This window comes from Pan troglodytes, chromosome X (genome assembly GCF_028858775.2).
Source record: "Pan troglodytes isolate AG18354 chromosome X, NHGRI_mPanTro3-v2.0_pri, whole genome shotgun sequence".
Taxonomy (NCBI): Eukaryota; Metazoa; Chordata; class Mammalia; order Primates; family Hominidae; genus Pan; species Pan troglodytes.
Window position 1 is genome coordinate 55,647,698 of NC_072421.2, and position 18,308 is coordinate 55,666,005.

Below are 18,308 nucleotides of genomic sequence, written 5' to 3' on the forward strand. Positions count from 1 at the left end.
TGATGACTATGTGTCTTGGAATTGATCTTCTTGAGAAGTATGTTAGTGGTGTTCTCTGTATTTCCTGAATTTGAATGTTGGCCTGTCTTGCCAGTTAGGGGAAGTTCTCTTGGATAATATCCTGAAGTGTGTTTTCCAACTTTGTTCCATTCTCCCTGTCACTTCAGGTACACCAATCTATTGTAGGTTTGGTCTTTTCACATATTCCCGTATTTCCTGGAGGCTTTGTTCATTCCTTTTCATTCTTTTTTTTCTAATCTTGTCTTCATGCCTTATTTCAGTAAGTTAATCTTCAATCTTTGATATTCTTTCTTCCACTCAATTGATTTGGCTATTGATACTTGTGTATGCTTCACGAAGTTCTCGTACTGTGTTTTTCAGCTCCATCAGGTCATTTATGTTTCTCTCTAAACTGGTTATTCTAGTTAGCAGTTCCTGTAACCTTTTATGAAGGTTCTTAGCTTCCTTGCATTGAATTAGAACATGCTCTTTTAGCTCAGAAGAGTTTGTTATTACCCACCTTCCAAAGCCTACCTCTGTCAGTTCATCAAACTGATTCTCCATCCAGTTTTGGTCTCTTGCTGGAGAGGAGTTGCAATCATTCGGAGGAGAAAAGGCATTCTGGTTTTTGGAATTTTCAGCGTTTTGTGCTGGTTTTTCCTCATCTTCATGGATTTATCTACCTTTGATCTTTGAGGCTGATGACCTTTGGATGTGGTTTTTGTTTCAGGGTTCTTTATGTTGATGTTGTTTTCTGTATCTTTTTCTTCTAACAGAAGAAATTTGTTGGAGGTCCACTCCAGACCCTTTTTGCCTGGGTATCACCAGTGGTGGCTGCAAAGCAGCAAAGATTGCTGCCTGCTCCTTCCTCTGGAAGCTCCATCCCTGCAGGGTACTGCCCTGATGCCAGCCGGAGCTCTCCTGTATGAGGTGTCTGTCGACCCGTTTTGGGAGGTCTCTCCCCATCAGGAGGCAGGGGGGTCAGGGATCCACTTGAGGAGGCAGTCTGTCCCTTAGCAGAGCTTGAGCACTGCACTGGGAGAATCCTCCTTGTCAGTATCAGCTGCTCTCATCAGAGCTGGCAGGCAGGAGCTTAAGTCTGCTGAAGCTATGCCCACAGCTGTCCCTTCTTCACGTGCTCTATCCCAGGGAGATGGGAGTTTTTTCTATAAGCCCCTGACTTGGGCTACTGCCTTTCTTTCAGAGATGTCCTGCCTAGTGAGGAGGAATCTAGAGAGGCAGTCTGGCCACAGCCCCTTGCCAGGCTGTGGTGAATTCTGCCCAGTCCAAACATCCTGGCTTCCTTAGCACTGTCAGGGGAAAACCACCTACTCAAGCCTCAGTAATGGCGGATGCTCCTCCTTTCACTAAGCTCGATCATCCCAGGTAGACTTCAGACTGCTGTGATGGCAGTGAGAATTTCAAGCCAGTGGTTCTTAGCTTGCTGGCTCTGTAAAAGTGGGACCCCCCTGAGTGAGACCAGTTGGCTCCCTGGCTTCAAACCCCTTTCCAGGGGAGTGAATGGTTCTGTCTTGCTGGGGTTCCAGGTGCCACTGGGGTACAACAAAAAAAATCCTCCTTCTTCTAGTTTGGTGTCTGCCCAAACAGCCGCTCAGTTTTGTGCTTGAAACCTAGGTCCCTGATGGTGTAGGCATATGAGGGAATCTCCTGATATGCAGATTGCAAAAACTGTGAGAAAAGTGTAGTATCCGGGTCGGATAGCACATTCCCTTGCGGCTTCCCTTGGCTGGGGGAGGGAGGTCCCCAGATCGTTGCATTTCTTGGGTGAGACGATGCCCCACCCTGCTTCCACTCTCCCTCTTTGGGCTGCACCCACTTCCTAACCAGTCCCAATGTGATGAACATGGTACTTCAGTTGGAAATGCAGAAATCACCTGCCTTCCTTGTTGGTCTCTCTGGGAGCTGCAGACCAGAGCTGTTCCTACTTGGCCATCTTCTCAAAGGCACTTATTTTTATATTTTTATGACTACTGCATGTTGGATGTTCTTTAGTACTCTATCTTCCAATTAACCAATTTACTCTTTGACCATGTCCAACTGAGTTTGTCTCATCTATTGCATTCTTTAAATTTCAGTGACATTTTGTATTCAACATTTTTAATTGCTTTTTTATTTCTATCTGTATTGCTTTCCTTGCATATATTTTATTATATTCACTCTTTGTTGCTTTGACTATACTGACCATACTTATTTTATTATCCAGGTGGCTGTATAACATTATTGTTTTCTCGAGTGAATTCATTACCTAATTTTTCTTGTCATTAAATTTCTTCATGTATTTTTGGGATTTTGGTTTTCTGCCTGATTTGAATGGATAGTTTTGGTTCTCCACCTCTTGCCTACCTTTATTCATTAGCCTGTGTTCCCTCAACCCTTTCTAGAGGCTTTTTGGTTGCTTTCTCTCAGCACTCCAGGCTTCAATCCACTACCACATTTCAGAATGAAAGTTCTGAGTTACTGTCTCATGATGTTACAGAGAATACTACAGATCCAGTAGAATCAGTTACAATAGCTAGTGGGCTTGGCCCAAATTCTGGTTGCAAGGTTTCATCAGTGATGATCTTCTTTCCTAGACCTACAGTTTGCCAGGGTTTGGCAGCAATACTTTTTTAGCTTCTTTTCACAAGCAGAGGTAGTCCCTAGGATGGGGCTAGAATGCCACTGAATTTTGGTCTCCTTTCTTCCCCCACCAATAAAAAAAAATAAAAACTAAAAAATAAAACTCTGAACTTTCAATTCCTGCTTGAAAATCCAGAGTCCAGCAATCCAATGGCTTAGTTTCACTCATTATTTTGCTTTTTTCTTGTCTAGTAAGATGCTTTTTTTCCTTATATTTTGAGCTTGATTTTTTTATGGTCTATCTATCTGTGTAATTTTATTCCTTATATATTTGGAGCAAAAAGAAGAGGGTTCCTAAAGTGTATTAAATCAGCGTACCAAATTGACCTGGCCATAATATGTGTTTAATATATGTATGTTGGTGTGACTTGTCCTGAGAATAACAAAAAGCAGCTGAGATTATGTGAAACGTGTACTGGACCTAAAATCCTGACTCTACTCTCTGTATTCTGTATGTTCCTGACATGCCATTTAATTCATATTGCAGAATAGATTCATTACATTAAGCTGTGCAAAACTTGACCCAGGATATAGCCATCTCCGCAAGGTTTTTATCTGATTTTATGTTTTCTTTTTTTTTGCAGACAGTCTCCTTCCCCTTTCCAGGCACTTGAGGCTGAACCCTTGGAAAGAAAAACAAGCAGTAAGTGACAATTAACAAGGGGTTATTGCCTTTTAAAGCATCTCAGAACACTTGATAAAAAGTATTCCAAATAAAAAGGTAATTTTCTCCCGCAAATTCAAAACTCTCGAAGCCTTGGAATAAAGTAAGACTCCAAATTTTGTTGGATTGAGGATTTTAGTTCAAATCGCAGCTCCTAAAGGATTAAAATTCAATCTGAAGACTCCCAAGTAAGCTTTCCATGCATAGTTATTAAAATCAATCCTCTTTGTTTGTCACTATCATTTCTGTGTGATATATTCAAGTTTAAGAACCAGTGTTGCCCTTAGAATAACATAACATAATAAAAGTTTACATTTATGGAACACTATAATTGTCAAACACTAAACTTAGACCTTGATATACACGATACATAAATTAATGATACACATTAAAGTATTTCTTTTGATATTCTCAATAACTCATTGAGGTAGGACTTTTTATTATCTTCATTTTACAGATGAAGAAGCTTAGTAAGGTGTGGCAGAAACAAGTTGGTGAGTCTATTAGCAATCACTTATTCCAATAGCCTACTTTAGTTTGCTACATGCACAGCTACTTCAAACATAACATTTCCAGAATTGAACTATTTCATTTTTGGTGCGTGTGAGAATGCTGAAGAGTTCTCCAGAAACTCGAAAAGTTAATCTGATTGCTAAAGAGAAAAGCTAAAGAAAATAGTGTTAACATAATAAATCCTTTCATAGATTCTTGGGTGTCCAGTGGCTTTTGTACATGGATATAAATACTTACTACTACTTGTTCTTTGCCTACTGCTCAATTTTATGAAATTCGAATAACTTATAAACAAAGATTTTAAAACTAATTTTTATTGACCATCTAAACATTGGTTACCAATTTGATGAATTAAATTTCCTAAAAGTTTTAAACTGCAATTACAAATTTGACGTGGCCTTTTCTGAAACACTTCAAACAGCTTGACTGGTATATGAAATCTACACAAATACAATGATTAAAAATATATCCATGCACTTACATTTAAAGTTACTCTAAAATATGAACACCACAGGTTTAATTTATTTCCTCTTTATTTCCAGCCTTGCATATTTTTCTTCCTTGGACTAACTTATTTTATCTTCCCAGGATTTTAGTAATTTTGTTCCTTTTTACATTTTCCTAGGGTTTCAATAATCTTAGCCAACTGAGAGGAAAAGAGAAATACCATTTCAGACATGCCAAGGTAACAGAATACAGGTTACCGGGTAAATTGATTCTTGGGGCAAGGGGATCATAAGACATGATTGGGTAGTTCAAAATGATTTAACCATAAGGTATTGGCTGAAGTCCTTTTGATAACAATTTTTAATTTATTATCTCATGGTACTAATTCCCTGTCTGTCACACAGAGGTTTGGTTTTGTTTGTTTGTTTTTTGTTTTTTTGTTTGTTTTTGCAACTTGTCTTTAACAAAAATGAAGCATTCTTTAATTTATACATGTTTGGTAGTATCCATTATCCTGTCCTGTCTTCTTGCCATATTTACCTAATCTAAGGTTTATGTATTCCTTATTAATATTTTGTTATAATTATTAGGACTTTTGAAAGGATTCATTTTTTAGAAGGTAAGGGATTGAGTTTTCTTAGGTAGTTCTTTTCTTTTTTTTCTTTTTTATTTTTTTTGAGACAAAGTCTTGCTCTGCCACCAGGCTCGAGTGCAGTGGTGCAATCTCCGCTCACTGCAACCTCCGCCTCTCAGGTTCAAGTGATTCTCCTGCCTCAGCCTCTCGAGTAGCTGGGACTGCAGGTGTGTGCCACCACGCCCAGCTAATTTTGTATTTTTAGTAGAGACGGGGTTTCACTGTGTTGGTTGGGATGGTCTCGATCTCTTGACCTCGTGATCAACTTGCATTGGCCTTCCAAAGTGCTGGAGTTATAGGTGTGAGGCACTGTGCCCAGCTGGTAGTTCCTTTCTTTAAGTCATGTTGTTAATAATCTTGCAACACCCTATTGGACCTATTTCTACGTGATTATTACTTGTGACCATCAGTATTAATCTGTCTTACTAGTTCTTGGTATACGTGGTGGCTGGTCTTTGTGTGAATTAGAATAAAGATGTCCTGTCTAGGAGGATACAGTTTAGCCACATGGTGACCGAATGGCTCCTCTGAGTGAATTAAAAAGAGATACCACTTTGGGATTGACACAGCCCCAGAACCAGAGTACATGGTTTGGAAAACAGAGCTCAGGCTGAATTTCATGCTATCTGGTTGGGCACTGTATTAGTCAGGGTTCACTAGAGGGACAGAACTAATAGGAGATATATATATATATATATATATATATATATATATATATATATAAAGGAGATATATATGGATATATATGGATATATATAAAGGACATATATATGGATATATATATAAAGGACATATATATGGATATATATATAAAGGACATATATATGGATATATATATAAAGGACATATATATGGATATATATATAAAGGACATATATATGGATATATATATAAAGGACATATATATGGATATATATATAAATGATATATATATGGATATATATAAAGGATATATATATGGATATATATGGATATATATATAAAGGATATATATATGGATATATATAAAGGATATATATATGGATATATATAAAAGAATATATGGATATATATATGGATATATATGGATATATATATGGATAATATATGGATATATATGGATATATATATGGCGATATATATGTGGAGATATATACATGGAGATATATATATGGAGATATATACGTGGAGATATATACGGAGATATATACGGAGATATATATACGGAGATATATATAAGGAGATATATATATGGAGATATATATATGGAGATATATATTATGGAGATATATATATGGAGATATATATTATGGATATATATATGGAGATATATATTATGAAGATACATATATAAAGGATATATATATGTGGAGATATATATATAAAGGATATATATATGTGGAGATATATATATAAAGGATATATATGTGGAGATATATATATAAAGGATATATATATGTGGATATATATATATAAAGGATATATATATGTGGATATATATATATATAAAGGATATATATATGTGGATATATATATAAAGGATATATATATGTGGAGATATTTATATAAAGGATATATATATGTGGAGATATTTATATAAAGGATATATATATGTGGAGATATATATAAAGGATATATATATGTGGAGATATATATATAAAGGATATATATAAGTGGAGATATAGATATAAAGGATATATATATGTGGAGATATAGATATAAAGGATATATATATGTGGAGATATAGATATAAAGGATATATATGTGGAGATATATATATATAAAGGATATATATATGTGGATTTATATATATAAAGGATATATATATGTGGATTTATATATATAAAGGATATATATGTGGATTTATATATAAAGGATATACATATGCGGATTTATATATAAAGGATATACATATGTGGATTTATATATATACAGGATATACATATATGGATTTATATATATAAAGGATATATATATGTGGATTTATATATATAAAGGATATACATATGTGGATATATATATAAAGGATATACATATGTGGATTTATATATATAAAGGATACACATATGTGGATATATATATAAAGGATATACATATGTGGATATATATATAAAGGATATACATATGTGGATATATATATAAAGGATATACATATGTGGATATATATATATAAAGGATATACATATGTGGATATATATATAAAGGATATACATATGTGGATATATATATATAAAGGATATACATATGTGGATATATATATAAAGGATATACATATGTGGATATGTACATAAAGGATATACATATGTGGATATATATATAAAGGATATATATATGTGGATATATATATATGGGATATATGAACTTTAAAGTAGTTTTTTCCAATTCTGTGAAGAAAGTCGTTGGTAGCTTGATGGGGATGGCATTGAATCTGTAAATTACCTTGGGCAGTATGGCCATTTTCACCATATTGATTCTTCCTACCCATGAGCATGGAATGTTCTTACATTTGTTTGTATCCTCTTTTATTTCCTTGAGCAGTGGTTTGTAGTTCTCCTTGAAGAGGTCCTTCACATCCCTTGTAAGTTGGATTCCTAGGTATTTTATTCTCTTTGAAGCAATTGTGAATGGGAGTTCACTCATGATTTGGCTCTCTGTTTGTCTGTTGTTGGTGTATAAGAATGCTTGTGATTTTTGCACATTGATTTTGTATCCTGAGACTTTGCTGAAGTTGCTTATCAGCTTAAGGAGATTTTGGGCTGAGACAATGGGGTTTTCTAGATATACAATCATGTCATCTGCAAACAGGGACAATTTGACTTCCTCTTTTCCTAATTGAATACCCTTTATTTCCTTCTCCTGCCTAATTGCCCTGGCCAGAACTTCCAACACTACGTTGAATAGGAGTGGTGAGAGAGGGCATCCCTGTCTTGTGCCAGTTTTCAAAGGGAATGCTTCCAGTTTTTGCCCATTCAGTATGATATTGGCTGTGGGTTTGTCATAGATAGCTCTTATTATTTTGAAATATGTCCCATCAATACCTAATTTATTGAGAGTTTTTAGCATGAAGGGTTGTTGAATTTTGTCAAAGGCTTTTTCTGCATCTATTGAGATAATCATGTGGTTTTTGTCTTTGGTTCTGTTTATATGCTAGATTACATTTGTTGATTTGCGTATATTGAACCAGCCTTGCATCCCAGGGATGAAGCCCACTTGATCATGGTGGATAAGCTTTTTGATGTGCTGCTGGATTCGGTTTGCCAGTATTTTGTTGAGGATTTTTGCATCAATGTTCATCAAGGATATTGGTCTAAAATTCTCTTTTTTGGTTGTGTCTCTGCCCGGCTTTGGTATCAGGATGATGCTGGCCTCATAAAATGAATTAGGGAGGATTCCCTCTTTTTCTATTGATTGGAATAGTTTCAGAAAGAATGGTACCAGTTCCTCCTTGTACCTCTGGTAGAATTCGGCTGTGAATCCATCTGGTCCTGGACTTTTTTTGGTTGGTAAGCTATTGATTATTGCCACAATTTCAGATCCTGTTATTGGTCTTTTCAGATATTCAACTTCTTCCTGGTTTAGTCTTGGGAAAGTGCATGTGTCGAGGAATTTATCCATTTCTTCTAGATTTTCTAGTTTATTTGCATAGAGGTGTTTGTAGTATTCTCTGATGGTAGTTCGTATTTCTGTGGGATTGGTGGTGATATCCCCTTTATCATTTTTTATTGCGTCTATTATGTGGATATATATATATCAGGGATGTATATATGTGGATATATATATAAGGGATATATATATAAGGGATATATATGTGGATATATATAAAGGATATATATATGTGGATGGATATATATAAAGGATATATATGTGGATATATATAAATAAAGGATATATATGTGGATATATCTATATAAAGTATATATAAATGTGGATATATCTATATAAAGGATTTATAAATGTGGATATATCTATATAAAGGATAAATATAAATGTGGATATATATATAAAGGATAAATATAAATATGGATTATATATATAAAGGATAAATATAAATATGGATATATATAAAGGATAAATATATATATGGATATATATAAAAGATATATATATAAAGGATATATATGTATATATGTAAAGGATATATATGTATATGGATATATATATATAAAGCATATATATGGATATGGGTATTATATATAAAGGATATATATATAAAGCATATATATATGGATATATATGTAAAGGATATATATATGGATACATACATATAAAGGATATATATGGATATATATAAAGGATATATATATAATATATATACATATATAAAAGATATATATGTATATGGATATATATAAAAGATATATATGTATATGGATATATATATAAAGGATATATATGTTTATGGATATATATAAAGGATATATATGGATATGTATATAAAGGATATATATATATCGATAGATATATAAAGGATATATATATGGATAGATATATAAAGTATATATATATATAAAGGACATATACATATCGTTTATATCCTTTATATATATAAATATATATCCTTTATATATCCTTTTTATATATATATCCTTTATGTATATATTCTTTATATATATCCTTTATATATATATCCTTTATATATGTGTATATATATCCTTTATATATATATATCCTTTATATATATATCCTTTATATATGTATATATATATCCTTTATATATGTACATATATGTCCTTTATATACATATATAGAGCTCCAGAGGGAGGAACGATGCCAGCAGGAAACAACAACGAATCCATTCAACTGGAAGTTAAGATTGCCACCTGGACACTTTGGGCTCCTCCTATCTTTAAGTCAACAGGCTAAGAAGGGAGTTACAGTGTTGGCTGGGGTGACAGAGCTGGACTATCCTATATATATGTATCCTTTTATATATATATATCCTTTATATATATATATATATCCTTTATATATATATATATATCCTTTATATATATATCCTTTATATGTATGTATATCCTTTATATATACATCCTTTATATATATATATCCTTTATATATATATCCTTTATATATATAATATATATCCTTTATATATATAATATATATCCTTTATATATATATAATATATATATATGGAAATTTATTATTTACTCAGACGATCGCAAGGTCCCACAATAGGCCATCTGCAAGCTGAGGGGTAAGGAGAGCCAGACGGAGTCCGACAATTGAAGAACTTGGAGTCTGATGTTCAAGGGCAGGAAGCATCCAGCATGGGAGAAAGATGTAGGCTGGGAGGCTAAGCCAGTCTATTCTTTTTATGTTTTTCTGCCTGCTTTATATTCTAGCTGAGCTGGCAGCTGATTAGATGGTGCCCACCCAGATTAAGGGTAGGTCTGTCTTTCCTAGCCCACTGACTCAAATGTTAACCTCCTTTGTCAACACCCTCACAGGCACACCCAGGATCAGTACTTTGCATCCTTCAGTCCAATCACGTTGATACTCAGTGTTAACCATCACAAGTCCACCCTTTGTCAACTTGAGCCCATACACATCTCCTGAGATCATACATAATCTTCAAATTAAAACAAAAATAAGGTCATAATTATGACTAACATAATACCACTATCCTTTGTACACCTGAAAAGGCACCAATCCCCAACCCAAACACTATTACATAAAGTTAACAGTACTTAAACGCTGATATGAAGTCAATAAATCTTATGTCACATGAGAAAGGAAAAAGGAAATAAAATTAAGATATTTTCTTAGTACAAGTGTATACATGCACAAACATGTTTTTAACAAAAGAAGGAGGAAATACCCATGACAATTACAGTCCTCATTTCTGCAGCTGGTCATGTGGTCATAGCTGGTACTGATGACTACCTCCTTCTACTACCCATTCTTTATTCCCTTTACCTTTAGCAAGCACCTCAGCAGGTCATGGGTTTTTTTCCTGGTGGAGTGACCCAAACCTTCATTCCCGAAGGTCTGGGCCATTTATAGTCCTGCCTGGATTTGGCTGTTGTTGTTTCCCATTGACCTTAATCATGGGGCATAGTAATACTAAGAGATGCCCTAATGGATCTCTTGTATTCCATACATACACTTCCTTACCTCCGTTGTGGAGTAAAAGACTGATTTCATCTTGATAGTCCGGGTCTGTCACCCCAACCAACACTGTAACTCCCTTCTTATCCTGTTGACTTAAAGATAGGAGGAGCCCAAAGTGTCCAGGTGGCAATCTTAACTTCCAGTTGAATGGATTTAATGTTGTGTCTCCTGGTGGCATTGTTCCTCCCTCTGGAGCTAAGACCTCTAGACCAGCAGAATGTAATGTCATGGGAACAGGAAGAAAAAATTTTGCTAGTGGATTATTAGGTGTCATGGTAAGTGGTGCCACTTCTGCTTCCACCACTTGATTCCTGGACCCATGAATCCTGGCTGTGGGAGAAACTATCATATATTGGACGCTGATTCAGAGTATACATGGCCTTCTGGAGAACTTTGCTGCAGGCTTGCAAAGTATTGTCACCTAGTTGGCATTGTAATTGTGACTTCAAAAGGCCATTCCACCATTCCATCAATCCAGCTGCTTCAGGATGATGAGGAACATGGTAAGGCCAGTGAATTCCGTGAGCATGAGCCCACTGCTGCACTTCTTTAGCCGTAAAGTGAGTGCCTCGGTCAGAGGCAGTGCTGTGTGGAATACCATGATGGTGAATAAGGCATTCTGTGAGCCCACGGATGGTAGTCCTGGCAGAAGCATTGGGTGCAGGATAGGAAAACCCATATCTGGAGTAAGTGTTTATTTCAGTGAGGACAAATCTCTGCCGTTTCCATGATGGAAGAAGTCCAATATAATCAACCTGCCACCAGATAACTGGCTGATCACCCCAAAGAATGATGCCATATTGAGGGTTCAGTGTTGGTTTCTGCTGCTGGCAAATTGGGCACTCAGCAGTGGCAGTAGCCAGGTCAGCCATGGTGAGTGGAAATTCATATTGCTGAGCCCATGCATAACCTCCATCCCTGCCACCACGGCCACATTGTTCATAGGCTCATTGGGCGATGACAGGGGTGGCTGGGGAAAGAGGCTGAGTGGTGTCCACAGAACAGGTCATCCTAGTCACTTGATTGTTAAAATCCTCCTTTGCTGAGGTCACCTGTTGTTGAGCACTCACATGGGATACAAATATCTTCACAGTTTTTGACCACTCAGGTCCATCCACATACCTCTTCTCCAAATTTTTTGTCACCAATTTTCCAGTCATGCTTCTTCCAACTCCCTGACCATCCAGCCAAACGATTGGTACACCCCATGAATCAGTGTATAATCCCACATCTGGCCATTTCTCCTTCCATGCAAAGTGCACAACCAGTTACACTGCTCGAAGTTCTGCCCACTGTGAAGATTTCCCTTCACCGGTGTTCTTCAGGGATGTCCTAGAAAGTGGCTGTAGTGCTGCAGCTGTCCACTTTCAGGTGGTTCCTGCATATCATGCAGAACCATCTATGAACCAGGTTCTAGTCTTCTCTTCCTGTGTCAACTGATCATAGGGAACTCTCCTTGAGGCCATTGGTGCAGGCTTGGGGAGAGAAGGCAGGGTGGCAGGAGTGGAGACCATGGGCATTTGAACCACTTCCTCATGTAACTTACTTGTGCCTTCAGGATCTGCTCAAGCCCAATCACGAATATACTTCTTCCATTTGATGATGGAATGCTGCTGTGTACAACCCACTTTATGGCTAGATGGGTCAGAAAGCACCCAGTTAATGATAGGCAGTTCAGGTCACATGGTGACTTGATGACCCAGAGTCAAATGTTCACTTTCCACCAAAGCCCAGTAACAGGTCAAAAGGAGAGTAGTTATCTACAGAAGATGGCAGGGCCTTGCTCCAAAATCCTGGTGGCTTCCACTGTGATTCATCTATGAGGGCCTGCCAATGGCTCCAAACAGCATCCCTGTCTGCCACTGACACCTCAAGCACCATTGGATCTGCTGGGTCCTATGGCCCAAGTGGCAGAGCAGCTTGCACAGCAGCCTAGACCTGTTGCAGAGCCTTCTCCTATTCTGCCTCCCACTCAAAACTGGAAGCCTTTTGGGTCACTGGATAAATGAGCTGGAGTACCACACCCAAATGAGGAATGTGTTGCCTCCAAAATCCAAAGAGGCTCACTAGGCGCTGCGCTTCTTCTTGGTTGTAGGAGGGGCCAAATGCAGCTACTTATCCTTCACCTTAGAAGGAATATCTCGACAGGTCCCATACCACTGGACTCCTAGAAATTTTACTGAGACAGAAGGTCCCTGAATTTTAGTCAGATTTATTTCTCATACTCTAGCACTCCAAAGTCTCACCAATAAGTCCACTGTGTTTGCTACTTCTTGCCCACTGGATCTAATCAGCATAATGTCATCAATATAATGGACCAGTGTGATATCTTGCGGAAGTGAAAAGTGATCAAGGTCTCTTCAAATAAGATTATGACACAAAGCCAGAAAGTCAATATACCCCTGAGGTACGACAGTAAAGGTATATTTCTGGCCTTGCCAGCTGAAGGCATATTGCTTCTGGTAGGCCTTATGGACAGGAATGGAGAAAAAAGCATTTGTCAAGTCAGTGGCCGCATACCAGGTACCAGGAGATGTGTTAATTTGCTCAACCAATGAAACCACATCTGGTACAGCAGCTTCAATTGGAGTCACCACTTGGTTAAGCCTACTATTATCCACTGTCACTCTCCAAGATCAATCTGTCTTCTGCACAAAACAAATGGGAGAGTTGAATGGGGATGTGGTGGGAATCACCACTCCTGTGTCTTTCAAGTCCTTGATGGTGGCACTAATGTCCACAATCCCTCCAGGGATGCGATATTGTTTTTGGTTTACTATCTTTCTAGGTAGAGGCAGCTCTAATGGCTTCCATTTGGCCTTTCCCACCATAATACCCCTCACCCTACCAGTCAGGGAGCCAATGTAGGGGTTTTGCCAGCTGCTAAGTATGTGTATACCAATTATACACTCTGGCACTGGGGAAATGACCACAGGATGAGTCCGGGAACCCACTGGACCCACTGTAAATCGGACCTGAGCTAAAACTCCATTAATTACCTGACATCCATAAGCCCCTACTTTAACTGGAAGACCACAATGACGTTTTCGGTCCCACAAAATCAATGTCAGCTCAGAGCCAGTTTCCAGTAGTCCCCAAAATGTCTGATCATTTCCGTTTCTTCAATGCACAGTTACCCTGGTAAAAGGCCGGAGGTCTCCTTGCGGAAGGATGGGAGAAAGATTAACAGCATAAATTGTCAGTAGTGTAATGGGGTCCTTCCTCAAGGGGACTCGGCCTCCTCTTCATTCAAGGGGTTCGGGTCTGTAAACTGGCTCAAGTCTAGAAATTGATTGAGAGGCCGTGATTTTCTGTTTTCATAATTCAAATTAGTCTTTTGTCCATTCGACCTAGAAGTTTTCTGCTTATATAAATTAAGTAGGAATGCAGTAGGCTTCCCATCAATTTCACTTCTAGAACACCATGATTAATTAGCCAATGCCAGAGCGCTCTCTGTCTCCCCACCTCTCTGTCTCGCTATATATATATATATATACACACACACACACACACACACACACATGCACAAAGGGGAGTTTACTAAGTATTAATTCACACTATCACAAGCCCCACAATAGGCCGTCTGCAAGCTGAGGAGCAAGGAGAGCCAGACCGAGTCCCAAAACTGAAGAACTTGGAGTCTGATGTTCTAGGGCAGGAAGCATCCAGCATGGGAGAAAGATGTAGCCTGGAAGATTGGGTCAGTCTAGTCTTTTTATGTTTTTCTGCCTGCTTTATATTCTAGCCACACTGGCAGCTGATTAGATGGTGCCCTCCCAGATTAAGGGTGGGTCTGCCTTTCCCAGCCCACTGACTCAAATGTTAATCTCCTTTGTCAGCACCCTCACAGATACACCCAGGATCAATAATTTGCATCCTTCAATCCAATCAAGTTGACATTCAGTATTAACCATCACAGGCACCCTTGGGCTGCATGCAACCTATACAACTATACACAGCAGCCATTGGTATTGTACCTGTTTTTCTGGAACCACATATAGCTTACTCATCGTTTTTCCTGTATTCTTTCCTGATTGCCCATTGATGGAAACAAGTACATATCTATGCTTTACAAAAGACATATACTTAAAATGAAAAAAAGTACCCATGAATATTTAGCAGTTTCATATATAAAAGCAACAAATCTTAAATATCCTATGGCATTTTTTTTTTCATTACAAGTACCTTTTTTTCTTTTTTTTATAAGAGAAAAGGTCTTATTCCACTGACCAGGCTCGAGTGTAGTGGTGCCATCACAGCTCACTGCAGCATTGAACTCTTGGGCTGAAGCAATCTTCACACCTCAGGATTCTGAGTAGCTAGAACTACAGGCGCATGCCATCATGCACAGCTGATTTTTTAAAAAATTATAGAGGCAGAGTCTCACTCTGTTGCCCAGGCTGGTCTCAGACATTTGGCTCCAAGCAATCCTCCTGCCTTGGCCTCTCAAAGCACTGGAATTACAGGCATGAGCCACTGCACCCAGCCCACAACTACCCTACCTTTTTTATTTTTAGGAGTATCATCATGTACTTACAGCATTTAACAGACTAAAATAGTTTCAATTAATCATAGCATATGTGGTAAAATAAAAAGTTACAATTTGGCAGTGAGAGCCCCTTTAAGGTGACTTTTCATCCTTTCAACACTGCTCCTGACATTCTTGAAAGAATTTTTATTGTAACAAGAGTCTTTATTAATATTGCTGACTTTTTTCTGCCCAAAAATGTGTATCAGCTACACTCCTTATCAGTCCTTTGAGTGGGGACCAAAATCTGGGCACAGGAATGCTTTTGAAAATTGAAGGCAGGTAACAGCACTGCTTCTACTGCTGCTCCTGTTGTTGGGTGTATTAGTCCGTTCTCACACTGCTATAAAGAACTACCTGAGATTGGATAACTTATAAAGAAAAGAGGTTTAGTTGATTCACAGTTCCACAGGCTGTACAGGAGGCATGGCTGGGGAGGCCTCAGGAAACTTACAGTTATGGCAGAAGGTGAAGGGGAAGCCAGCACATCTTCACATGACAGCAGGAGAGAGAGAGAGCAAAGGGGGAAGTGCTACACACTTTCAAAAAAACAGATCTTGTGAGAACTCAATATCATGAGAACAGCAAGGGAGAAATTCATCCCCATTATACAATCACCTCCCACCCTGTCCTTCCTCCAACATTGGATTACAATTCAACATGAGGTTTAGGTGGGGGACAGAGCCAAATCATACCATTGGGACTGCGTGTGTGTGTGTGTGTATGTGTATAAGAGAGCAAGCATAAGCATGCCCATGCTGAAGAGGTGTTTCTAAGGTCATTATGAGTTCCCACCACTTTTTCCAACTTATTATGTTGTTGTGCCATTTTTTGCTTATAACATATGGTTTCATCAACCGCTGACATTTTTGCCTATATCAACACTCGGGATAGGTTGGGACCTGGGAAACAGGCTACCCACAAATATGAGTTTCAGTACTTTTCCAGAACATGTGCAAAATGTCCCTGTCTCCTTTCCTGGAGCACACTTAAGCAAGATTGGGTTCTAACATGTGTTTGAGATTAACGGAGGCCATCTTTTGATGGTTAACATCTTACTCTAAAACTCATATAGTTTTATGGGTTTTGCTTTGTATAGTACATATACTGTGTTGAATGTGTACCTGGTTGGCATGTGCTAGCCTGTTCTCCATATCTCTGCTTCTGGGTAACATGTCTTTTAAGCTTAAATAATATCTTCCATGAGATCCCTTTTGATTCCTATTATCTGGGTTAAGTTGTTCCTCTCTATGTTCTTCTATTGAAGTATCTAATACTCATCACACTGTATTTTAACCTTTTGTTTACTTCTCTGTCTTTCCGCATTACTCTGTGATATCCTCTTGGGTTGTGTCTTACTCATCTGCCAGACCTATTACATACTTCTTGGAACATGGTGGATGCTCAATACGTAAATATTGAATGTTACTAAATGAGGCCCAAAGAAACAATACACAGTGATAACTTGGTTTTACTAGCCAATATCTAAGGATTGGAGCACTCTCCCAGGTGAAGATGGAGGAGAAATTCTGTAACACTAGAGCCCCCATTTAAGGAATAAAAGACTGCTGAGCACTAAAATGCTTCCAGGCTCTCCATGGTTGGCATAATAAGCTAAATATTTCAAGTTAATCTCCTGCTTTTCCAAGATCAGTGCCCCACTGGAAGGAGATCCATTAATTCCCTATGGGGAGATGGAAGCAGCGTTTTTATTAGAGAAGGCTTTCTGTTGTCTTAAAAGATGAGTAGAGGTTAGTTAAGTCAAGGCAATGGGTAGTAAGCCATTTTAAGCGAATGTTTTTGAGCAAAGGGACATGAGAAAAAAACGGGTGTGTGGTGAAGATCCCAGCATTTCAGTACTTTTTGGACGTGAAGTATGAAGCAAGAAAGCTAGGGTGTTAAGTTACCCTGGAAAGGTAAGCAGGGGTGAGATTTTGGAGGGCCTTTTATGTTGCATTAAGTTATAAGATTTTATGTTATAACACCAAAATAGAGAAGATTGGTATAGTTAGTAAAAGCTTGTGTTCTGCAGTCAGGTTGCCTATGTTTGAAAGTCAGCTCTGGCCTTTACTAGCTCTGTGACTTAGGCTTTTTTGTGCCTTATGTTTTTTACTCTGTAAAGGAAGAATAATAAGAGTACCTACTTCATAGGATTATTTTGAAGATTTGAGTTAGAGTGCTTACAGCATTCTGTAATAATTAACAGTTGGTACAACTGTTGTGTTGTTTTTTGTATTTATGCTGTAGAAAGACAACTCAGGCCACTTGTATGAAAGATTAGAGTAGAAGAGAACCAGAGTATGGAAACAATATGGAGATTAAAGTGCCTCTCCAATAGCTCCCATTGACATTTGCTGGATATGTTTGCAACATAGTCCTATGTAGTGATTTTAATGATATCGCATAGTTTACACATGGATTTTGTGCAAACTGAATTAAAGGAAACCTTGCCATTTTATTTTTCTTACAAATGTCCTGGGTGTGAACTTACTGGAAATAGAAGCTCTGGGGCTTTCAGGACCTTGCATACTGTGGCTAAATTTTGGTCCTACTGTTCAGAGTATAGTTCAGAACTCATTTCCTAAGAAGGTGACCTGGAGAGAGGAAAGCCAGCTGTTTCCCAGAAAAGGATTGAAAACGGCAGCAAGGTTAGATTCTAGTATCAGTATGAGAATAATAGAGGACATGTTCTGATAGTTACCATCTTACTATAAAACTCAGGTTGCACATATTATTGCCTGTTGTATATCGTATGTTGAGTATGATCAAGAGGCAATGCGTATAGTGAA

The 18,308-nt window shown here is 37.6% G+C and overlaps 1 protein-coding gene across 2 annotated transcripts in view; it reads left to right on the forward strand.

The window, feature by feature from the left end:
• FOXR2 (forkhead box R2) overlaps positions 1 to 18,308 on the forward strand; it is a 44,417-nt gene that overhangs the window by 11,028 nt on the left and 15,081 nt on the right. For both annotated transcript variants that reach the window (XR_001714196.2, XM_016944361.2), the window contains exons 2-3: positions 3,225 to 3,283; positions 4,443 to 4,502. The gene's annotated coding sequence lies outside the window, so the exon portion shown is untranslated. The remainder of the gene's footprint in view (positions 1 to 3,224; positions 3,284 to 4,442; positions 4,503 to 18,308) is intronic.